Raw genomic sequence first — 26,347 nt, 5'->3', positions numbered from 1 at the left:
ATGAAGTTATACTTTTTTTTACCACATTAGCTGAGTCATAAAATCAAGTGACCTGAATTTTTGATCTGATCTTATTAGTGAACCTTCTCTTGGGAAACTAATTTATAATCTCATTGAGTATGTGTCTGTCATATAAAATTGTTGCATACTTGCTTCTTCCAGAATGCTAAAAGCTATTAGTCATAGTTGTTTCAGGCCATGGAACAGTACAGACCCTAAAATTTTGGCTGTTGGAATACAACAAACTACAAACACTTTGAATTATTGTCATATATGAATTTAGAATTTGTTTACACTGGAAACAGCATTGAATCATTCTAGTTCTATGCAGTTTGGGATAAGTTGCTTTATAACTAAAAAACATCCCCAACAACAAAGTTCATACCTGGACTTGATTTCAAAATTTCTGAATTTTCAGGCTGCATTTGAATGCAGTGTTTTGATATGGATTACAACAAAAATTGGATTAACTAGAATTTGCAAATGCAGACATCTGCAAACTCCAGATGTGTTTAAGTGTTGGGTTTGATTCAAACCCTTCTATACTAGATGGAAAAAAAAAAGTCTCTTATGTAAAGAGTGCTGGAATGATTACAAGATTCTGGTAGTCAAGTGCTATTTAATTCTGCTTGAGTATTGAGGCTCACAAAAGTTATGAACTGAGAGCAGCTACTCTAGATTTCCAGCCTCTGAAAGGGGAATGTGTTTGTTTGCACGTAATGTTAAAAAAAAAAAAAAAAAAAAAAAAAAAAAAAAGTCTTTTTTTTCCTTACCCTATTTTTTGCAAGTTAATCAAGAGAAAACTAGAAAATTCCTCTGTTACAGTGAGCACAACACTCATGTGTACCTATAGTGGTTAGGAAATAGCTTTTTTTCCATACTTGAACCTATCCACCAGTGTGGATTTTATTTTTTTTTAATTATCATTGTTCAGCAATGTATTCTGGAGCAGACTGAAACAGATAGGAACACTAGGAAAGAGTTGTTACGCTATGAGTATTTGATATACTGTTTTTCTTTTTTTTTTCTCATTTCCATTACTGTTTTAACTTACTGCATTATTCATCATATTATGTAAGTAGCACAAGTATTCTTATTTTGGCTTTTACAGTTTTCTAATAGGAACTATTAAAAGGAAAAAGTTGTTAAAAGGAAATATAAATGCAACTAGATGTAGTTTCTTTGTTAATGTCAGTGATATGATCATTTTGGGCCTTTTCCAAATATACTGATAAACATTTTCATATCAATGGCATGATTGCTATCTGTGAGCTTTGGTTAAGTTCTTCAGAGAAACTGAAGTTTTCCCTGCTTTTTTTGGTTGTTGTTTTGTTTTGTTTTGTTTGTTTGTTTGTTTTGTTGTTTGTTTTTTTTGGTTGCTTGGTTCTTGCTTTGTTTGTTTGTTTGATTTTGACATTCATCATAATTCTGAAAAAGGACACTGCACTAATCTTTTACTGCCTTTTTCCTAAACATTAGTAACCTTACATTAATGGTACCATTTAACAGATTTCACTGTGGTATCATTTTCCACTGCCAGCTAAGTCAGAAGAGGTGGGTTTAAGGATCTTATCTACCCTTATTTGCGTAAACTAAGAGGAAATAAATTTGCTGACATCCTTTTATTCATCTTTCATTTTAAATATTTGATCTTATGACATATATACCTGGTACAAATCCACACATGCAGAACTTATTAGATCAGAGGAAAAATGGTGGTAATCTCATTCAATAGCCCAGTGACTGGATACAAAGAAATTGGATAGTACCTCCTGTAGTTCATTTGAACCCACAGCTCCCTCAACATTAATTCATTGCTTATCTTGCTTGAATTGCTTATTCAAGGTGTTTTGCAGTGAGTTTTTCAAATTCATTTACAGAAGATGTTTCACTCTTAATGCAAATCACAAAATATTTCTAAGTGCTAGAATATTTGCAAAACTTAGAAACTAGTTTCTCTCACCTCCAGATAAGTGTTGTGTGTAGAACTGTAATCTCCTTTTAGCCAGTGCACTGAAGCAGTGTCATATGTGCCATCCTTGAATGTCTATTTCTTCTAATGCAGAAGGAGCCGAAACTATATTACCTGAGATAGCAGTCAAGCACACAAGTTTTCTGGCATTTTGTACCTAATTTTATTTTTTATTTTTAAATGTGAATAACTGGATTCAGTTGCACTTTAGGAAAATTGAGAGGATAAATGTGTTTTTGATATTTATGCTCAGATATTAAATAGAGGAATTGATGAACACATTTCAGGAATGCCAAAAGTTGGAAAAGTGAACAGCAAACACAACATACCAGCTTTATTTGTAAATACAGTATATTATTTTAACTGCATCTTAGATTAGTGAAAAATCACACTTTAGCTGGCAAAAAGTTCTGGTTAATGCATAAAAAATACTAATTTAAGTATGATTAAAGTAATGATTAAGATTTTAAGTATATTTGAAAGCTATTAACTATAACCTCATCTTTTGCATGTGGTTTTGGAGCACTTTGAATTATTCAATTAAATTGGTTCTTGCAGGAAAAACAAGCTTCTTGTGATAAATACCATTACAAAATTAACACTCAAATATGAATTTCAGAGTTCAGTGTGTCAAGAATTGTCAGAGTCTTATCTACACCTTAATGTTTTGTTAAAATAAGGACTCCTATTTGGTCAGTAATGATAAATCAATGAAAGACAAGATATAACAGCTTCTGTTCGCTACAAAGTGCAGTGTCTTGCAGTGGAAGCTTGCAAATACTTCTGTTGTCTCCATTTCAGAAACCAGTCTGGTTGCATACTTTTATGTGAAATTTATGCATATTTGTTAGGAAATCATTTTGTGATGGTGCCTTTTTGTATAGCAAATTAATCTTCTAGCATGCCTCTGAGGTCTTAACACTTTGTCAGAAAAGTGCAGATAAGTACAAAGGATGTGCTTCTGTCTGATACTTTCTTTTATCTTGTCTTCTTCCTGTAGCCTACTGCCTTTTCATATTAGACCAAGTATGAGATTTGACTCTATATTTAAACAAACAAATTTGTACCATTGATATCACCATGATTACATTTAATAGAAAACTTGACCTTTGTTGCCTGATTGATGTAGAAATAACTTTTAGTGGTGTCAGAGACATTTGATAATGTAACCACACATTAATATAACTTGCATTGTTTCTGTTCTGATGGAACACTCCGTACCCAGGGATCTTGAACATCTGATGAATTCACTGTACATTGAGATGAATGTACCTGTCCTCACATCTTTACATTTCCCTTACTGTGTTAGTTTCAAGTTTGGATTTTGAAACATAATATTCAGTCTTTTGAAACTCTTTGCATTGCTGTTGCTGGGTTCCATATCCAACATGAATCAAGTAATCAAATAAGATCTGGGAAAAGGTGTCTAGTTAAGTCCCAGAACATCACTTAAGCAGAAAAATAAATGCATAAATAAAAGGAGGAAAAAAAAAAAAAAGTGAAAGATAAGATTATGGATGCAAAGGAATTGAGGTTAAAATATAGAAATCCAGATAAAATAGAGAAGAAAAAGATACTGTAATAGAAACATGGCAATGTAAACAGGGTGAAAAATTTCCAGTGTAAACAGGGTGAAAATTTTCCAGTGGAAGTCACATCCAGAAAATTGGCTGCTGATTAAAAAAAAATCCAGGAACAGAATTTGATCCCATTTCTGGCATGATACAGCTTTTTGATGTTAGTTGGCAGATAGACAAAAAAATGAGGAAATTTTGACAGAGTGCATTATTTTGTCTTGAACTTTGTCAATTCCAAATTGTGAGAAGACATGATTAAATGTAAAAACTGGTAAAAATCCAACAGCATGGGTTTCAAAGAGTATGAGACAGAATCCTCTTTTTGTAAGCACATTCAAATAATATGAAGGAAAAATACAAGTTGTTATTGGGAAGAAAACTGAACAAATGGGAATCACCTTTCATTATGACAGATTTCCTAAAGAAAAGCAAGTGAAGGATTTGTGCTAGCTTTTATCTCTTTGTGAAATTCACAATCGTAGTGCTATTTTCTTGCATGCAAATATTTGAAGGAACCTAAGATAGTTTACTCCACGAAGACTGCTTTAAAGATTTTATTGCTGTACAGGAAGCAATGGTTAATTCCTCCTGATTTCTCAGACTAGTTCAGTTTTTCAAGAGTATTGTGATTATTTTCAGTTTCACCTATGAAGACCTGGAGTATGACTCCAGAGCTTGTATTTTCACAGGCAGAAAGTAAGTGCCACAGGACTAATAGATTACATGAGATGAGCATAGGTTTTGGTAAAAAAAAAAAAAAAAAAAAAAAAAAAAAAAAAATTGACATGAAGAAATCTTTAGATTCCAGGTACTGTTTTCATAAATGGAGCCTCCAAAATGTGTAAACTGAAATCACTTTCAGAGTCGCACAGCACCTATGGTTAAAACAAGTACAATTTCAAATTAAATAGGTTAAAATTGACCCTCTTCCTATATAGTCTCTCTACTCTTTTGAAGGATTTCTAAACTTTTGGTTGTAAAGCAACTTCTGAACTAAACACTATGTTCATATTTTCTTGTAGTTGTTACTTTTCAACTGGTTTGAATTTTGGCTTTTTCCACTCTGGTGCCTCTCACATTTTTCCAGTCTAATAGTCTTCTCCTGTTGCATGTTATGTCCTCCACCTGGATTCTTCCAGGCTGCTTTATCCCTTTACAGTGCCATCTTCCTTTTCAGCATTCTTCTCTAGCTGCACAGTCTTTCTGATTTCTGCATTGGTCTTGCTTCTCTCTCTTCTAACTCATCAGAAATTCTCTTCCATTTGGACCTTGATATATCGCACAATGCTGCCAATGGTCTTAGTATATACACTTCCTTGGCATGAAACATTGTCTACTATGGCTGCCTTGAAGTTTTCTATGCATTTTTTGTTGTTGTTGTTGTTGTTCTGCATTAAGCTGAATGGCAAGAGAAGCTATAGAATTTGTTGTATGGAAAAAATGTTAGGAGGCTTTTTTTTATGGTAATAGGGGTGGGAATAATAGAACCAAGGATTATATAAACGTTGAAATGTTTTAAAGAAAAAGGATAGTAAATGTACAAGTTTAGTTAGAGAGGAATGCAATGAATAAAAATAATTTAAGGAAGTTATTTATAGATTTGTTACAGGAAGGCATTTGGAGATTATTGATACAGAAGGTTTACTGTAGTTAATTAGAGATGCTCAACTTATATGTTAAAAGATAGACTTTCAAAAAAATTTGTTAAAAGTATGATACTACTTGATGAAAAAAAAAGTGATTACACAAATTGCAGTTTAAATAAAATCAGATGCTCTCCCAGGTCATATCAAAGCTGTCAACATCACGGCAGCAAGAGGGAAGAAGTTCAAACACTTCAACCTTTTCCTAAGCAAATATTATGAATTTCCCTCTGGAACAAAGTATTATCACAGAGACCTGCAGAATCACAGATTTGTAGGGATAATCATAGAATCAATAGGGTTGGAAAAGACCTCCAAGATCATCTGGTCCAACCATCACTCTACACCAGGCCAACCTTTTCTTAAACATCCCCAGGTATGGTGATCCCACCACTTCCCTGGGCAATCCGTTCCAATGCCTGACTACTCTGTCTGTGAGGAAATGTCTCCTAATTTCTAACCTGAGCCTCCCCTGGTGCAACTTGATGCCATTCCCTCTAGTCCTATCACTAGTTACTTGTGAGAAAAGGCCAACCCCCACCTCCCCACACCTCTCTTTCAGATGGTTGTAGAAGCAATAAGGTCTCCCTTAAACCTCCTCTTCTCCAGTCTAAACAACCCCAGTTCCCTCTGATGCTCCTTGCAGGACTTGTGTTCCCTTCACCAGCTTCTCTGGACACACTTCATGTCCTTCTTGTACTGAGGGACCCAAAACTGAACACAGTAGTTGAGGTGCAGCCTCACCAGAGCAGAATACAAGGGGAAAATCACCTTCCCTGTCCTGCTGAATACACCATTCCCGATACAAGCCAGGATGCCGTTGGCCTTCTTGGCCACCTGAGTGCATCAGGCAAGAATTAATCAGCACCACCAGAACCTCTGCACAGCTTTCCAGCCACTCTGCTCCAAGCCTGTAGCGTTGCATGGGGTTGTTGCGGCCAAAGTGAGTGTTTTAATTCAGTAAGGTAAAACTGCACACTATTGAAACATAATATTTTGCTCAAAGGAAGATTTTTATATTTGCTTTATTTTCCCAGGAAATAAGAATGTTACAGTATTTTCAAAATGAATTTTCCTTTTTCTGTTCACTCTGTTCATATTATCACAGATGTGTTGGCCAATAAGAGCAATTTTTGTAGACAAAACTGACATTTTTTACTTTGGTCTTGGACAAGTTCATGCAACTAAAAAAAGCTCATTAAACTATGAGACTTCAGGTCACTTAAAAAATCTCTGGCTGACCAATTTGGTATGCACTTGCATTAGTAACTAGCAATGTAAGAAATGACACTATAATCAAAATTTCATCACTATTGAGTGAGATTTATCTGTAATCTCATTATAGTCCTTTAAACAGCAAACAAATTAATCTAGTATTTGACAAATACATGCTGGTGACAGCAGTAGCTTTCTTCTATACTGAATATGCATTAAAAATGAGTGTATTATATCTTAGTTTCATATTACAAATATTTCCAGTAAAAGAATACAAATCAATGTTATATTTTAGCATCTAACCTGTGGTTTATCTATACCACTGTATCATCTCCTATATATCCAATTAAAACTGTATTTTGATCCAGTAGTCTTTAATATTAGTGGTCAAGTACTAAAGGAAGCCAGCTTAAAGACTCATTCTAGAACTACAGCTTATTTCATTCCATGCATCATATATTTTACCAGAGAACTTCTTAATGTAGCAGAAATCAGATTTAGTGTGTATTTTTACACAAAATCAAATTGTACAGGCGCCATCTCAGACTCCTCCAAAACATTAGGAAGGATAGAATTGCTGTAGGACACTGGTCAGGGAGGGACTAAGGATGACATGTATTCTAAATTCAAATGCACAATATAGTTTGGGCCATTTTCTACTTGTTGTTTTTTGTTTGTTTGTTTGTTTTGTTTTGTTTTGTGTGTGTTGTTTTGTTTTGTTTTTTTTCAGTGTTTATATACTGACCAGGAAAAATTCTCATAACTTTCTATTTAGATCTTTAAAGGTAGATGCTTTTTCTTTTACTGTTAATGCAGGCATAAAGTTGTTATTGTCTCATTTTAATCCCTCTACTGATTAACTTTATTTATAAGTTCATTGGGCAAAGTGAAATGAAAGATTGAAAAATTTAAAGCTGATTCTGAGTTCAGTCTTCAAAATAAATAAAGGAACTGCACATACTTCATGTTTAAAACAGTGTTCCTAGCTTTTTGGGTGCGAGGCTAGTCACCTCTGTCTTTTACGCTTTTGTTGAAGAGCCACAACTTGTCATACCTTGTTTCATTATTGTGAATGTCCTTACGCGAATTATTCTTAGTCAAACAGTGTTTAGATCACAAAATCACAGAAGGGTTGAGGTTGGAAGGGACCTCCAGAGATCATCTGGTCCAACCCCCCTGCTCAAGCAGGGTCAACTATAGCATGTTCCACAGAATGGCATTCATGCTGATTTTGAGTATCTCCAGAGGAGACTCTACAGCCTCTCTGGGCAGCCCATTCCAGTGCTCTGTCACCCAAACCATAAAGAAGTTTTTCCTCATATGGTGATGAAACCTGTGGTTCAATTTATACCCATTACCCCTTGTCCTATCACTGGTCACCACTGAGAAGAGTTTGGCCCTGTCCTCTTTACGTTGTCCCCTCAGATATTTGTAGAGGTTGATAAGATCCCTTCTCAATCTCCTCTTTAGAATCACGGTACCACAGGTCTTCAAGTGTAGGTGCAGTGGCCAGCAATACTGTGACTTTTTATTAAGCTGTGGATGTTTCAGGACAAGACAAAAGTACAGTGCTCTACCATCTGAAAATTAAAAAATTAAAAAAAAAAAAAAAGTTTAAAAACAAAAAAATAAAGGAGCTCAGGAACATATTCACAATTTCCAGTCCGAGCCTAAGAGAATCACAGAATCAGAGAATTGTGGGGGCTGGAAGTGACCTTAAGAGATCTTCATATCCAATCTCCCTCCCAAAGCAGGTTCCCTTGTGCAGATTGACCAGGTAGGTGTCCAGACAGGCCTCAAATATCTCCAGAGAAGGAGACTCCACAACCTTCCTGGGCAGACTGTTCAGCTCTCCATCACCCTCACTGTGAAGAAGTTCTTTTGCATATTGGTGCAGAAATTCCTGTGATCCATTTTTTGCCTGTTGTCCCTTGTTCTGTCCTCACAAACTGCTGAGAAGAGTTTGGCCAAATCCCTCTGTCTCCAACAGTTAAGGTATTTGTAAGCATTAATAAGATCCCCTCTCAGTCTTCTTTTCTCAAGGCTGAACAGGCCCAGATCTTTCAGCCTTTCCTCATAGGGAAGATGCTCCAGGCCCCGTATCATCTTTGTGGCCCTCCGCTGGACTCTTTCCATAAGATCCCTGTCTTTTCTGTACTGGGGAGCCCAGAAATGGACGCAGTACTCCAGGTGAGGCCTGACCAGGGCCGAGTGGATGGGGAGAATCGCCTCCCTTGACCTTTTAATGCATGCCAGGATCCCACTGGGGATCCCATTGGCCTTCTTGGCCACTAAGGCATGCTGCTGGCTCATGGTCAACCTGTCGTCCACCAGGACCCCCAGGTCCTTCTCTGTAAAGCTCTTCTACACCAGGTCATCCCCCAGCCTGTACTGATACATGCAGTTGTTCCTTCTCAGGTGCAGGACTCTACACTTGTTCTTGCTAAACTTCATTTGGTTTCTTCCTGCCTAGCTCTCCAGCCTGTCCAGGTCTTGCTGAATGGCAGCACGGACTTCTGGCATGTCGGCCACTCCTCCCACCTTTGTATCATCAGTGTACTTGTTGAGAGTGGATGCTCTTCCCTCATCAAGGTCATAGATGAAGATGTTGAACAAGACCGGACCCAGCATTGACCTCTGGGGAACACCGCTAGTCACAGGTCTCCAGCCAGACTCTGTGCCACCAATAACCACCCTCTGAGCTTGGCCAGTCAGCCAGTTCTCAACCCTACCTTACTGTCAACTCCTCTATCCCACACTTTCTCAGCTTTGCTAGCAGAATGTCGTGGGAGACAGTATCAAAAGCCTTGCTAAAGTCAAGGTAGATGCCATCCACAGCTCTCCCCACATCTACCCAGCTGGTGATGTGATCATAGAAGACAATGAGGTTGGTTGAGCATGATTTCCCCTTGGTGAATCCATGCTGACTACTCCTCATAATCTTCTTCTCTTCCAACTGCTTGGAGACGGCATCCAGAACAAGCTGTTCCAACACCTTTCCAGGGTCAGAGATGAGACTAACTGGCCTGTAGTTTCACAGATACTCCTTCTTGCCATTCTTGAAGACCGGAGTGACATTGGCTATCTTCTAGTCTTCAGGCACCTCTCCTGTTCTCCAAGACTTTTCAAAGATGATAGAGAGTGGTTTGGCGATCACATCCACCAGCTCCCTCAGCACATGTGGATGCATCCCAACAGGACCCATGGATCTGTGTGCGTTGATCCCACTTAGAGGCTCCCAAACCACTCCCTCCTCAACCAGAAGGGGAGCTCTCCATTTCCCAGACTCTTTCTCCTCCCTCCAGGGTCCAGGAGTCCTTGGTGGGGGGCAGGGAGAGGGGAAGGTCTTTGAAGCAAAGATCGAAGCAAAGAGGGCATTCAGTATCTCCGCCTTCTCAGTGTCCCCCATTACCAGGACGCCCCCCTTGTTCAGCAGGGGACCTACATTATCCCTAGTCTTCCTTTTACCGTTTGCATGCATAAACAAAAACAAAACAAAACGCTTATTATTCTTTATCTCCTTTGCAAGCTTCATCTCCAGATAGGCTTTAGCCTTCCTTGTTGCGTCCCTGCAGGCCCTGACAATACTCCTATACTCCCAAGAGGACAGGCCCTTTTTCCACATTTCATAGACTTTCCTCTTCCTTTTGATCTTGTCAATGGGCTCCTTGCTCATCCATGCAGGTCTCCTGGTCCCCTTCACCAATTTCCTACTCAGGGATGCACCGATCCTGAGCTTGGAAGAAGTGCCATTTTAAATGGCAGCTGATGGCATTTTCAAAACTACATGCCCAACAACAATTGCGGCACAGCTCCAAGCCAGCTGCACCCAAATGGTCATGGCCAGTTCCCAGCACCAATTTATCTCATATACTTAATTATCCTTAATTATAGTTTATATATATATATATATATATAGTTTAGTTTGGATCCTGCCTTTTCTGACTGAATATACAGAGTCATTGTGTTCCCTTAGACATGGAAAAAATGTGAACAAAATATGGAAAATAAGTGTGTAGGTTACAACATAATGTTTTGATTTCTTGTTCCAGAATTTATTTTCACCAAGCTATATCTACATAAGTCTTAATGTTAACCAGAAATGTAGAAAGAACAAAACCTGTTCTTTTTATTAATTTATTTATTATTTTATTATTTTTATTTTTTAGTTGTCTGGTTTTGTGGTATTTTTTGTTTGTTTGAACCCTAGTTAGGTTAGGTTTTGAAGTTTGTACTTTCATTATCTTAACTAAGCAATATCCAGAATTTTAGGGCTCAGATTCTCAGTTGCTAATTGGCTGAACTGCCAAGCAACTCACAGGCCCTGTTTGCACTATTTTCCATTTTTCCACTCACCCAGCTGCTATACAAAGGTTATCAATAAAACAATAGAAAAAGGAATCTCAGGATGCTTTAGTACTAAGCACAACTCTTCATCTGGACTTATCTCTGCTAATAATATGTGTGAAGTTGTTATTTTTCTGTTATGTGTCCATTATGAGAAGCAGACTGCTGCGGGTAAAAAAGTACTTCTAGGTATAGGCATTCATTATGAGTATTGAAGATTAGGCCTGTGATAATAACAACAGAGTTGAACAACGTAGTAGCAAAGTACTTTGTATTTTTAATAACACACCATCTAGCTTTTTTCTGGGCTGTCTTGATGCTTTGTAATCACTAGATCCACGTTACTATTTTTATTCTCCCTTTAAAATCGCTATTTTCTCTGCTCACATACCCGGGGCAGGGCCCGGGACTGTGGCAGGGCCGGTCGCGCTGGCGGAGCCTGTCGCAGGGCCTATGGCGGCAGCAGGGCTGTGGGCGGGGCCCATCGCAGGGGCCTATCATACTCTCATGCTCTTTGCCACTCCTAATTGTATTGCCTCAGAACACATCTCTGGGTGGGATTTTTGAGTAATTGTTTAACCTTAAATAAAGCCTGAAATGCATTCAGGAGACATAGCGATAGTAACATGCTGGTTTGAACATCCCAACGATATTCAGAGTTTTGAAGAGGCCTCTCTAGGAAGGAGGAGGTGAAGGAGAAAGGAAGAGTGAGGAAGTGGAGGAAAGTGTCCCCCTTTGTTCCGTTGTGCCCTCTTCCCCCCCATAGACTGGCTCTGTGAGGAGACAATGTAAAGACTGTAATTATTAATAGTTTCTGATAGTGATGACAGCAGTGCTGAGTAGAAATACCAGAATTGACTGGTAATTTTATCATTTTGTAAACTAGTGTTACGCAGTACAGCAAAATAATAACCTTAAACCAGCCCTCAAAAATTATAAACAGCATGACAGGGAACAGTAATATGCTATGCAACACAATTCTGAGAACCAACACAACAACCCTGTGAGAAAAAAAAAAAAATCAACATTGTGATCAGCAGCTATTAACTGATATAATACTTATAACAATTTTATTTTAACACATTCTGGTCTGATCTGCCATTATTTCAGTGACATCTAATGATAAGGCAGAGGGCAATGGGTACAAGCTAGAACTTAGGAGGTTCAACTTAAATATGAGAAGAAACTTTTTCATGGTGAGGGTGACAGAATGCTGGAACAGGCTGCCCAGAGGGCCTGTGGAGTCTCCTTCTCTGGAGACATTCAAACCTGCCTGGATGCATTCCTGTGTGACGTGATCTAGGTGTTCCTGTGCCAGCAGGGGGATTGGACTAGATGATCTTTCAAGGTCCCTTCCAATCCCTAACATTCTGTGATTCAACTCCTTGGGCCCCACATTGAGCGCCAAAAGGAGTTGTGCTTTAACCTGGCAGGCAGCTAAGCATCAGAGCCATGTGGATGGTGGAGAGAACTGGGGGAAAAGAAATGGTAAAAGCTCATGGGTTGCGATAAAGGCAGTTTAATTGGACAAGAAAGGAAGGGAAATAATTAATTGTAAGTAAAGATTGTACAAAGCAAGTGATGCATAATGCAATTGCTCACAACCTGCTGAATGATGACCAACTGATCCTTGAGCAGCGGTCCCATTCCTGCCTTTCTCTCCGTTCCCTGGCCAGCCACTCCATATTTATTTTTCAGCATGATGCCGTATGGTATGGTATGGTATGTCTACCTTGACTTCAGGAAGGCTTTTGACACTGTGCACTGTCTCTCATAACATCCTCATAGACAGGCTCAGGAAGTGCGGCCTAGATGAGTGGACAGTGAGGTGGATTGATAATTGGCTGGATGGCAGAGCTTGGAGGGTTGTGCTTAGTGGTGCGGAGTCTAATTGGAGGCCTGTAGCTAGCTGTTTCTCTGAGGAGTCAGTACTGGGTCCAGTGTTGTTCAAATTATTCATCAACAACCTGAACAATGGAACAGAGTGTATTCTCAGCACATTTGCTGACACAAAGCTCGGAGGACTAGCTGATACCCCCCCAGAGGGCTGTGCTGGTATTCAGAGGGGCCTTGACAGGCTGGAGGGATGGGCCGAGAAGAAGAACTCGAGAAGTTCAACAAGGGCAAATGCAGGGTCCTGCACCTAAGGAGGAATAACCCCAAGAACCGCTCCAGGCTGGGGGCTGACATGCTGGAAAGCAGTTCTTCAGAAAGAGACCTGGGAGTCCTGGTGGACAGCAGGCTGATCATGAGTCAGCAATGTGCCCTTGTGGCCAAGAAGGCTGATGGTATCCTAGGGTGCATTTGGAAGTGTTGCCAGCAGGTCAAGGGATGTGATCCTCCCCCTCTACTCAGCCCAGGTGAGGCCACACCTGGAGTATTGTGGCCAGTTCTGGGCTCTCCAGTACAAGAGGGGCATATAACCACTGGAGCAAGTCCAGAGGAGGGCTACTAAGATGACTGGAGGACTGGAGCACCTGTTGTACGAGGACAGATTGCAAAAACTGGGCCTGTTTAGCCTGGAAAAGAGAAGAATGAGGGGGAGACCTCATCAATGCCTATAAATATTTGAGGGGAAGCTGTCGAGAGGATGGAGCCAGTCTCTTTTCAGTTGTGCACAGTGAGAGTATGAGAGGCAACGGGCACAAACTGAAGCTAAGTATGTTCTGTCTGATTATGAGAGTGCATTTCTTTACTGCAAGGGTGACAGAGCACTGGAACAGGTTTCCCAGAGAGGCTGTGGAGTCTCCTTCTCAAAACCCACGTGGATGCCATCCTGCGCAGAGTGCTCTGTGATCCTGCTCAGTAGGGGGTTGGACTAGATAATTCTTAGAGGTCCCTTCCAACCTCAGCCATTTTGTGATCCTGTAGTGTCTCTTTGGTCAGTTTGGGTCAGCTGTTCAGCTTGTGTCCCCCCAGCCTCCCCACTGGCAGGGCTGTATGAGAAGCTGAAAAGTCCTTGATTTTGTGTAAGAACTGCTTTGCAACAGCTAAAGTATCTGCATTATTCTCATCTTAAATCCAAAACACAGCACCATACCAGCTACTAGGAGGACAATTATCTCAGCTGAAACCACACATTTATTTACTTATATGATGCATAAAGCAAGTGAATACAACATTTTTGAATCATTTTGAATATACATAAATTGTTCCCGAACATAGTCTGTACCTGTTTGAAAAGTTTCCATCCTTGAATTTCAGAATATCTGACACCCCTAACTTAAACAAGTTACTATAGAAATTCAACTCAGACATTGAACTAAACAGCAAACGACAACTATCTGGTAATAAGACAAGTTAAATGCTTTAGTATTATTGATTGTTTAAAAAAAAAAAAAAAAAAAAGTGCACTGAAAAGTAGAGGTACTTAGTACTTTATACAAGGCTTTATTGTAAGTGTTGAAGTTGAGTCTAGCTAAAGTCCACTTAGCAGAGCAACACAATTGAGCAGTTCTTGTCTCTAATAATAAAAAAGTAAAACATCTGCATCAGCCAAAAAATACAGAATGACACAAAAGACACTATTCTTGCCTATTAAGCTTATTGAGAAAATATTGAACTGTATGTAGATATGTATGTCCATCACTATGTAGAATGTTCATGAACAGAACTGTTAAATTTCAGGATGTGGAAGTGCACATACAGATGAGCACAATCTCCACCTTCATACATTTTTATAAGTATACATGGACATATATACAAAAGATTTGTATGCATCCATTTGCATGTTATGTCTTTTGTAATCCAGAATCTAGCTTTTCTCTTTAATGTAACTTAACATCATTCAGCTCAATAGTTCTTTGAGCTTTCAAATGTAGAATAGGGTAATTGTAGTTTGTAAATAAAATATAGTGATCTATAACAGCTTTTTCTTACATGATTTACTTAGCCTACTATATAAGGCATAGACAGAACTCCATATAAAATTGTTGTAAGATGTTAGCCAAGAATAGTCCTGGCTGAAATTTTTGTATGTGGTTTTGTTTTCTTAAATTAAACAAACAAACAAACAAACAAACAAACAAATAAATTACTTCCATACTTTTGAAATTATGGAGGAGAGCACTAGTATGACTATTGCAGACTTGAAAAGGGGGAAAATTATAAGGCATCACTGCATTTCTCCCAGTGATTTTTGCCAGATGCTGGTAAAAGTGTCAAAAAAAAATGGGAAAGTACAACTTCAGTGTGGCCTAATGTGTTCAGTATTACAGGTTCAAATTCAGAGGCACATGAAGGACCTGTAATCCATAAAAGTTGCTAACCTGGTTTTTGTTTTCAGAACCCTTTTAACACGTTTGTATTTTAGAATAATCCTGGATTTATTTTATTTTATATATTTGGACTATACTGTCAAACCCCAAATAGCTTATTTCCTCACAGAAATCTTTATTTAGCTCTGTGCTCATATGATGATGATATCACTGTTGTTTCAAAGCAGATAAACAATAATAGAAATGGTATTTCATATTTGGATGGTGTGTAAAACTAATCAGCACAAGATTTCCAAATTCTGAAATGTAAGAAAAGCATTGTTCAAAATTTCTCCTCTTATTCCTGGTCCACATCTAGTGTTTCAGCAGATGCTTTATTTTGAGTCACAGTTAGATCCAGTAAGTATCTTATTTTGCTTCAGTAATCTATTTTAGATTCACTTTTTGCATTGTACTGTACTGAAAAAAAAAAAAATAAAAAAAAATTATAATGAATACAGAAAACTTTCCAGTACATCTGGGGATTTTTTTCTCAAATTCTAGTAAATATTTGCAGAAGATTTTTTTTTCTATTCTTGAAAAAATTCAACTTCTGTCACACTTGAGATACCTATCACTAATGCCCTAAAGACCAGATGCCTGCACTGTTTTCATATGATAGATGTTAGTTTCATCACTCCTAGAAGATGCTCAGATAGCCTAGTGAAGATGGTGAAGTAGGAACGTGAACCCAGGAAGTACTTTCTGTAGTATATAGTGAATAGCTGCTACATGCATTCTATTCTTCTACACCGCCCTTATGTAAGGATAGGTTTGGGATTTTCTTTTTCCTTTCTTTTTCCTTAAGTTCCAGGATTAAATATAAAAAGAAAGTAGATCTGACATAAGGAAAGCATTCTTGTTCAGTTTCGTGTACTGATAAAGCTCTACTGCTAAATTTTCTGTTTCTTTTAGAAATCGAGTACTGGCAGGTTTGGCATCTCACCACACTGGAGAGGTTAATGCTGACAGCATTATCTTTTATGTCAACATAAAGACTTATCTGTTTTTGTGTTTCAATGTAACTTAGGCAACAGTTTTAATTTGTGTTTTCAAGAAAGCGCAGCATTTTGATATCAATGAGAATGATCTTTCAGACAGGTGTGTTCTAGATCATGTTAGCAGATTAAGACCATATTAAGGCCATCTTTATCCCACAGTTATTTAATTAGTTATTTAATTAGCACATACCTCTAGAAAGGTTCAAGGAGTTCCTTTCATTAGTGAGCATTGCTATCTATGTTAAGGTATGAGTATTATATGAATTACACTACTGCTAATAGGCTATATTAAGGAGGAGGAAAAATCATGATTGTAAACCTGTACTTTCCTTTGTATAACAACGATGTAATGATTTAGTTAAAAAAAAAAAAAAAAAAAAAGCAACACTAAAATGCCAGTAGAATGTCTAATCTAACAGGAATAACAAGCACATCTAAGTCATATGTACTGGGACAGCAAGGCGTGATACAAAAAAATAATAGGCTGATGGAAAGACAGGGCAAAGAGAACCACTTTTTCCAAACTCTGCTTGTGATAATTGTGTATAACAGCCATATTTGCAAACCAGTATCTCCAATGTTCCATACTTTAGAAGGGCATAACTTCCTTTTAAGTTAGCCTGGTTTTCGTGACGGGTCTTGAATGGTCAGTTCACAGATACTATAAGACAGTGTTCTTGAAATCTTCTTCTCTCTTTAACTGTGCCTTTTAACATGTCATTCACTGTTTGTGGTGAAATTCACCACATTCTCTAGGATGCTAACCTCCCTGCCTTGGGATGGATGCTCATCCCTCCCACCCCCACAAAGGTGGTATTGCAGTTTGAACCTTAACAGCGTAGATGCATTTTTCCTAAAGCTATGAATGAATAATGTGATGAACATAGTCTACTTTATGGAAAAGCAAGATTTATAATTTTTGGATCAGTGGTTTTGGATCAGTGGTATTACTGAACGTTTTCTATTTTATAGACCATCTTATAAATAGATGCTTTATTTATAGAACTAATAGGTGAAAATATAATGATACAAAATGAAGAAATTTCTTTATTTCATCCAGCTGTCTGTGTGTGATATTTGAAGTTGTGTATCAGGTTTTATAACAGAATACGAGGGGGAGCTGTCTCTTATAAAAGATACAGTTTTAGGGCTCTGTGTTTTTAGGAGTCAAGCAGTAAGTCTTGCAACAAAACAAAAACCTTTAAGACCTTGTTTATTGAATTCTGTTGGCTAAAACTGCCAAAAAAAAATAATAGCTGTTACCACTACAGTGCTTTTTTTGTTCACAAGAAAAATATCTTGACATATTTTTTCATTTTGTGATTGGTGCACATTTCAAGGGTATAAATTAATCTTCAAAGGATCCTAGGGAATATCTTTCCTGGACACTTCACTTATACATCAAGTTGGCCATGTTAGCAATCTAATCACAAACCTGTAATTCAGTGGACAACAATTTCTTATTGTGACCAGTGTAGCAGCTTTTACTATCATTTAGGTCAGCCTAAGATTGCTGATGCACCATATGTTTCAGGCCACAGATGATGGATGGTATCCTCTGGTGCCCAGCCCTAAGTGATTGGAAAGATTGAAGACACACAGTTCACTTAAGCTTGCTTACTATTACATCAAGTAATCAGCGTGATAGGCAAACCTGTGCTCTTTATGTCACACTGCCCAACTTTCTGCAGGGACATTGTGTCAAAAAATCTAACATTTCCAGATGACAGGCCAGTTACTAGAACAGCTATTTAACAACTGGATTCATCCAAAAAGCTCAATAAAATGAAGAAATCAATACACAGTTTTAAAACACCTTTATTTATATGAAGCAGACATGCTGTTTTGTATTTAAAGGGTTTTCATTCTGAGGTTGACCTTATGCAACAGAGATGTAACTGTGCAATCCTTCTCATAATTCAGCCTTTGGGATGTAAAAACAGTGTTCCCAATATTAATCACTGAGAATTGCTACTTTGAAATAATTATAAATGCTTTACAAGTCTGTTTTAAATTTCATAGGTAGAAACACACAACATCAATTGGAAGCTTAAGACAGAAATCTTTTTCCTAATGCCTGTCTCTACTGATAGCAATCAATGTTATTTTCATTCTCCCCAACTCCCTTGGACCAGTATCTAACCCAGGCAATTGAGAGCATCTGCCTTTTTATCAGGATGCACTGTGGCGAGAAAAGTCTTCTATGCTATAGGAGCAAAATCCTAGATGAGAATAAAAATGACATTTTGCATAAAATCCTGCAAGACTTGTAGTTACATGCATCAGTCAGAGTAAATGCAACCAAATAAAATCATAGTAAGTGCTTAAAATTATATAGTTTAAAACTTCTATTGGTCTTATTCTATAAACGGGTATTTTTTGTTTTGAACTTGGTTGAAAGCTGAATACGTAAGACCAAATGCCTATATACCCACAGTACCCATAAAAAAAGGAGCTAGACAGATTTGTGAATTCAAGCTGAGTAAAATGCTCACAGTTTGCCATTAACTATCATTTTTTGTGTTTGTATTTTCTAATTAAAACATAGCTACTGCATGATCTTTGATGATTGAACAGCTTACAGAATTACAGAATGTTTTCCTAAAGTAGCAGACATTGCTTATTTTGAACACTAAATCCTGGAAGGCATTCTGCTTTCTTTTGTCTTGACTTCTTTGCCTTATTTGATCAGTTATTATCTTCACAGTTGTTATATAGACTTAGTTAAGGAAATTGTGGCCTAACATCAAAATAAATACATTTTGCATATTTGAAATGTACAATTAGTGAGAAGTATTGCTAAAATAGTTTTAAAACCATTTCAAAGCCAGTCTCTTCAAAGTCAGGATTTCAAGACAGGCTTCCGCTTGTCAGCCCTTTGATAGCTGAGACTCTGAATTTCATAACCAGAGACGATTCAGGCAGCAGCCTCTAAAGTAAATATTAAACTAAGGTAATGGAAAGAAGAAACTATTCTGAAGCAGAGAGTCAGGGGAGAAGTGATTAACGTGGACTTTAAAACCAAGTTAAAGAAGTGGGGAGGGAATATGTTGAGAAGCATGGTATCCATAAGGCTCATTCCTTCACTGAGAGCAGAAATTGTTAGAAAGCTGATTAAGAACCATTCTTCTAGTCAATACCTGAGTTACATGACCTTATCCATACTAAAACTGTGCTTTTTGCAGCCATTGACACTTTGCTGGATGAAACACCTCCTGGAGAGACATAAGTTTATTGGGCTTTACCATAGCTTGTTCTGGTCTGAAGATGTTCTCACTTAAATACTGGCATTTACATTGAGGCACTGCAGCTGACAGAGCAACAAAAATTGAAGTATATGAATAAGTGCAAGGATTAATGAAAGCATTCCAAATATCAATTGCACTACTTTGGCTTTGCCAATTTAAGAGAGAGAGAAAGAGACATATAGTTAAGGAAAAAAACTATCTGAAAATACATTTTTTTTCAAAGGAGAGTCAGTGAGAGTGAATGAGAGATCAACCTCTGGAAAGCTATTTTAGTAACCTGATGAGCCAGGTATAACAAGAACATTAACTAAAATAGGGTATTATCAAACTTGTATACCCTGAAACATTATTTTTGGAATTTGTTGCTTTTCTAATATCAGAAATGTCAGTCAATATGAAACATAGTCCCTCATATTTTCTTTTTTATGACTGTTCTGAGTTGGATAGCAGTGACAACATGCCAGTCATCTTCATTTGAAAGAAGAAGTTAAAAGCAGCACCTAAAACTGCGTTGAGGTATCCAGACTGGAGTATGAGCAAAGAGAGGTCCTAAATACCTGTAAATAAGGGTTTAGGTATTTAAGCAGTGAAGAACCATCTCAGTAATCTCCCATACCTGTATTTATATCAGACAATAATATGAGTCTCAAGTCCACACGCTGAGCTTAAAAGTTATGGCCTATGTTGTTTCATATAATGATTCAAATGAGAGCCAGCTGGTTCCTGAGCCTGGGAAATCTGGAACTGTCTGCAGGAATAGTGGAATGTACACAGTGGAACGGGCTAAGCCATGTCCTGCAGGTATGTTTTGTAGAAGTGACTGGCTCATAATATTTGGGTCTAAGTTGAGTCTGAATTCAAACGACAAGAGCAGTACAGCCTCAGCCAGTGTGTATCACAGGTAGCTAAATACCTTCAAAATCTGAACCAAAAAAATCCCACTTCCTAAAATAAAGAGAAGTCACTGCTCTTATTAAATTTAACAGTGCACAAAAGTCAGGAGTGTTTAGGTCGCTAACTGTATATGGTTTATATCAGTAATGCAGTGTTGGCTCTTTCAATTTAATTTTAATTTTTGATTTTAATTTTCCCTAGATATCCCAAGCATGGAGATGAGCATTCAGTTTTTGCTAAAAGCAAGTGTAGTGTAATAATCAGGTTTTGTGAATATTTATTTATGAAATCTATCAGTAGTGTCATGTCAGTGGAGAATGGAACCACACTTGGAAAACAAAAAGGCATTAGGAAAATAGAGATTATATTTTGAAAAAAGTGAATGACTTCATTTCTGAAGAAAGTAGCACAGCAGGTAGATATTGCCTACTATGCATAATGGTGTGGTTTTTTTCTGTATCTTTAAAATGAGACAGTTGTTCCTGAACAGTCAGTCCTGTCACTGCAATAAGAAGCCTGTGGTAAAACTGATTATATTATTTTTAGTCACTGCAGTTAAATGAACAAGAGGCAAAGTTTTTACCTACTGCAATCTGCTATCCCTTTTAAAATCCTGTAAAGATGGCAGACACATGTTAAACACTGTGGATTGTTGGTAAAGTTAACCGTGTGCATCCAAAAGTGGCAGAATATGGACTAAGGTGCAACCTCAATCTGTGCTGTAATAAAGTAGCTGTTCATCTGTGGTCAGAGATCGTCATGAAAGACCTTGAGTTCCTTCACTTTATTTTGCAGAAAGGCCATCAGACAGCTTTGCATCATCTAACTCTATCAATCAAGGACCTCAACCACTGCTTTCTGCTGAAAGCTTTCCTGTTTGGCTCTGTTTTTCACAGACAGCTCAATAACTTGTCTGTGGAGCTGTGATAAATGTACCATGTGCTTCTAAACTGTCTCTTTAACACTGAACTGAATTTCAACTTGTAATGCTTGTGACTAATTGTTTTCATCAGAAACATTTTGTTTCCAACTATTACCCAATAGCCTCTGATTATCTCATTTTTTCATTTATTCTCTGGCAATGGTAGCATTTGAAGGCTGCCTTCCATACAATGGACTGCTAGAAGACTAGATGTTACTCAATGAATAAGCCGCATAGTGTAAAGAATAAAATTAAAGCAAGCCCCCATGAACAAGAAATATCAATTTCTAACACTTTTTTTTTTTTTTTTTTTTCAAAATAAGTATTAAATCTCTTTCTAATTACAATTTTTTCTCTTTCTGGTTGTGAGCTAGTCCTAAGTGAAACATCCTTGTGCTTTTCTCAGTATATAAAAAACAGGGCTGATACCACAAAACCTCATGCTATTTGGGCACAATTGCCCATTTTGCTGAGAAGGCCCAAAATAGAGCTATTATGGCAAATGAATAACTTCTCACTCTGAAAGAAGGTGGTTCTTTCAGATCAGGTTGTAGGTCAATGGCAGGGCAGGGTAAGGAAACTCATGTTGCAGCTGTCTGCAAATGAGCTTCACTTCTGATACAATATAAAAAGGACTCCAAGGTTGGTAAAGGTTAAAAAATGGATAAGAGGACAATTATGTAAAATATGGGGAAGCAAAAGAGTTTTCATATCTGGACACAAACTTCCCAAGCATTTGTGTAGCTCATACATTTTTAACATTTTTAACTTATGGTCTTAAAATCTCTGAATGCTAAGACTGAAATTAATACAGTTTAATGGCTGAGAAAGTATGGTGATTATTGAGAGTATATAGATAGATAGATGGAAATTATGTTACATCAAATTAAGGTCCTAATAAGGAATGCAGGTAAAAAACGTATGTTGTGGGTTGTTAGGCAGCATGAAGCTTACGTACAGAGAAGCTGTTCCTTTGAAATATAAATAGACTAGAATATGTTTAATTGTTGTGACAAAGTGTAGGGTAATTCTCAGCTGCAAATTCATGCAAATTACAAAACTGTAGTATGCATTCAACATCAGAGTAAATGGTCATCTTCCCAGGGGAAAAGTGGTATGCAAAAGGACATTTTAATAGAAAATAGCTGCCACAGAATGCAAAATCTGTTCTGGGATATATGAATGTGACTCCTATCAAGCATAATTGTGCTCAAAAACTGGCGGCTAGGACTTTAATGTGGATCATATTAGACAAAACATAACCAAATCAAGTATTAGTTTTCTACTTTTCTCTATAGCAGTACTAGTAAGAGAGGAAAAAAGAGCATAAGACATGTTAATTGCTTATGGGAATATGCTGTTCCAGGTTAGGAAAAATAAATATTGTAGTCTGGAAAGCATGTTGATTTTTGGTGTACAGTACTAGTTTACACATTCCTCTTTTAGAGCACAAAGGTAATACTAAAAATACATCTTTTGTACCAGTGAAGTAAAAAATTACATGTACTGTGAAAATTCTCATTCCTTGTGTCACTGCATAAACATGCAGAATCAAAAATAAAATGGAATGGCATTGCTGTACTTCATGAAAAGGAGGGCAAACAGTGGAAAACTGCAGCCCACTTTGCATTAGCTGTTACCACAATGACATAGCAGCACAGGGTACATTAGAGCACAGCTAGATTTGTTTAACAAATTCTGTGTGTAGGACCTATCTGGGATGATTTTCTATAAGAGAACTATTTACTGTTATTACAGTGCCAGCTGAGTACAGTAACCTTTTTGACTTCTCCATTCCTTACTTATACCCTTGCAAGCCCATAGAGAGATCCAATCTGTAATGTATATTTTTTACTCCTGGCTCACAAATAGAATACCCAGAAGAAACCTGCTGTGCAAAGCCAAATAGAATTTCTGCTTGTAGGTGACACCATTTGCCAAATCTGTTGAGCTCCTCCTCTCCCTCTCAGATTAAAGTATTTTCAGATATTGGTTAATAGATTCATCTCAAGACTGTGACTCTAATTCTAGACAGCAGTGTTCTGCCTCACACAGTTTTACTAGTAAGCAATTAACATATGTCCAGCTGATCTATGTAATGGAAGATTTACTCTGTTAGACAGAAGCTTCTGCTGGTGCACGTAGCCTCCAGGGTCTCATCCAGGGAAAATAAGTATGAAGCTGTTGTGAACAACTCTTCTTTGGCTTCCAAAATTACTTGTGCTCTCATGGCTATAAAATAGAACACCCATAAAAGAAACTGAATAGTGGGGGTTTCTGGTTGTTGTTGTTTTGTTTTGTTTTGTTTTTTCCCTTTATGATATTTTCCAAAGATCCCATATATGTGTGTGTGTATATATATATATTTATATATTTAAGAAAGGTATGATGTTGGAATACCATAGCACTCATCAAGAAAAGGAAGCAGCAGGGAAGGGGTTAAATTAGGAGCACATAAATTAGGTTTGACACTGGTTGCCCACTGTAGAGCTCATGTCAATTGTAAAGCAGAGTGAGTATAACGTTTTAAGGAAATCTAGCAGAGTCCTTAAAATACAGGTATTATTTAGTGGCAGGAAAGAAATGAAGCAAGTCTAGGTACTCTTTACTGATACACTGGATGCACTAAGATAGTCTTTTGCTTGTGTAGGCTACTGCTGTCTTAAATACATGAAGTAAAGCTACAGGCAGATTTTTTGAGCAACTTTTGTAATCTAATCAATTTATAATCAAATTTTATTTCAATTGCATGCAAGCTGGAAGTGCAGGAGCTGGTTGCTGTTACTGGTTCCCTAAATGAACGCAGTAAGATTTAGAAGCTGGGTTCACTAACAATGAGTTTAATTGGTAGCTACACACAATACTGAAGTCCCAAAATTGTATTCTAGACACACACTTGGCTCGGTGAAAAATTGGGATAGATTATGTAGAGACAGTGTTTAATTCTCCTTGCAAAGTCCTTACAAGTGCAAACGGAGGACATGTGGTCAAGACAATCCCTTGTGCTAGCTCCCCTAGCTATTGGCTGCTATGAGATCTTTAGAGGCAGTGATAAATTTGAGGGTAGTCATCTGACTTGCCTTAATCAGCACTGATTAAAAAGATCTAAATGGCTCCTGGCAGCCCCTGGATCAGAAGGATGCAGATTCTTTCTCCCTAGTGGTATGCCAGTCACCACTGTGGAGGTAAATTTCATCTATAAATGTCAGGGGTAACATTTCAGTCAAAAGTTGCACAGTGGCACTCAGAAGAGCTGATACACTGTGGGGATATAAGAAGAATGTAAATAACACTGCAAATATTACAAAGTTATTATGTACATTGATTGTATGGCCTTTTGAGGAGGTCATGTTCTTTTCTGTTGACTCTGTCTCTGAGAAGATATGGCATAAATGGAGAAGAGCTTAAAGAGAGGCAAGAAAAATTAACAGGCTTCTTTATAAATGTAATTTTAAAAGCCGGTCAGTTTAAAGAGGGGATAAATACAAAAGAACGTTGCATAAGAAGCATATGAAGCATATGAAATTACAAATGGTTTGGCAAAAGTAAATCAGCTACTCAGTCATCTTTATCCTTTCTCATAAGTCAAGAACATACAAACATTCAGCTAAACTGAAAGGTTGAAGCTTTAGAAAGCTTGAAAGAAAACCTTTCTTCATAACACGTCTCAGTTTTGCCTTCTATTAAATGGGGCAGCAGTTTTTCTCCATCTCCATTAAATGTTCCAAGGTTCCAAGTTCCTAAGCACCAGTCCCCATGTAACTTAAAAATAACTTACACAAAGTTCTACAGAATTAAATAGGCCATAGCAATTTTTCCGTAGAATTTTAATGTAGGAACCAGGCTTCTGTATCTAAGGAGCATCCTCTGTAAAAGTATTTATGGTGACTTTTAAAAGATATGGAAAAGCTCCTCCTGTCAGCTTTGTAGCTCCTGCATTGTATTCACAGTCAAATATTGAGACATGAGGAGAACAAAGCATTTATTTACTTTTAACAAAATAAATCTCAAAAAAAAAAAAAAAAAAAGGAATCCAAGAATGGTATTTAGAAATTTAGCATATAGCTGCTAATTCATGCAGGACAAAAGCAAATATAGAGGTATTTGTGTAAATTCATACAAGCAGCTAGAGCATACCTGACAAACAAGCTGGCAGTTTGTGGAGCTCAGACCCAACACCCAGGGTGAAGTCAAAACTCAGAGTTTCCAAGGTCTGGAATGGAGTAGTGACCCTAGGCCTTTCATGCACAGAAACCTAATGGTGGGTAAGAGAATTACTTCTAGTATAGGGGTCTCTCTTCTTCATGAACTACTTCTAGTATAGGGGTCTCTCTTCTTCATGAACTATCTACTTTGCAACTCTTTCTAAGAACTGTTTATGAAGTGTTCAGGAGAAAATCGTTCTTGGCCTTACATGCTCTAGGCTTGTCTTTCACCCCCTGAAGAAAGAATATATTAGCTTGAATTTCAATAGAATAAAATTGAATGCATCTTAAAAGTATTTTTTTGCTGACTTGCATTAAATGAGGTGCCAAACAAAAGCACTAACAAATTATGCCTCTTCAAAGTACATCCCCTGAATGGGAACCATATAAATATGAAGAGAAAAGACCTCATAGGAAATGTTAGTCAGGTATTATATTTTGTGGCTAAAGGCCATCTAGGAGAAGCAGTAAAATAATTGCTGCAGTAAGGATTACAAAGTATGTCATATTGCACCTTACTGTAAATATCACTTTAATTTTTTATGGCACAGATTATTTGAAAGTTTATTTTATATACTGTATAGCACTTAAATGTCACTGGATCTGAAACCCTTATGCAGGAAGCTCATTAGTTGAGCTGTCTGCGTCTGTATATCTGCCATCAGCATCTGGTGAGATGGCTGCTGCTGACCCTGCCAGACTTGGGTCATGAGGTCAGCAGGTCTCATTTATTATTCAAAATTGCTTTCTGACCTTTTATCTGCTAGGTCAAAGTATGCTGCATTTTCCTTGGTTGAATTTTATAGTGAAATCAGTATCATGCCCAGATAATATAATTACCAATTCATGTGAATCTCATCCCTCTCTCTCCAAAAATGTACTCACTCTGAGGTTGATGAAGTTCAAAGGGTTGCCAATACAAATACACGTATGCTTCAAGACCATGTTTATACCTTGTCATCCTTGTGAAATAACACATGTAGCTTCACATCTAATTCATGCTTCAAATTGTTCATCTACTTTCCACCGTTGTGGTACTGAGACAGCTAAAGACAGCTTTGTAGCTC

The 26,347-nt window shown here is 37.5% G+C and overlaps 1 protein-coding gene across 1 annotated transcript in view; it reads left to right on the top strand.

Annotated features, from left to right (window-relative positions):
• WDR72 (WD repeat domain 72) overlaps positions 1-26,347 on the top strand; it is a gene marked incomplete at its 5' end in the record, with an annotated part of 120,239 nt that overhangs the window by 69,018 nt on the left and 24,874 nt on the right. The window lies entirely within an intron of this gene.

The sequence above is a fragment of the Aythya marila genome, assembly GCF_965140915.1.
Source record: "Aythya marila genome assembly, chromosome: 11".
NCBI classification, from domain to species: domain Eukaryota; kingdom Metazoa; phylum Chordata; class Aves; order Anseriformes; family Anatidae; genus Aythya; species Aythya marila.
This window is presented reverse-complemented; position numbering and strand designations above follow the sequence as displayed.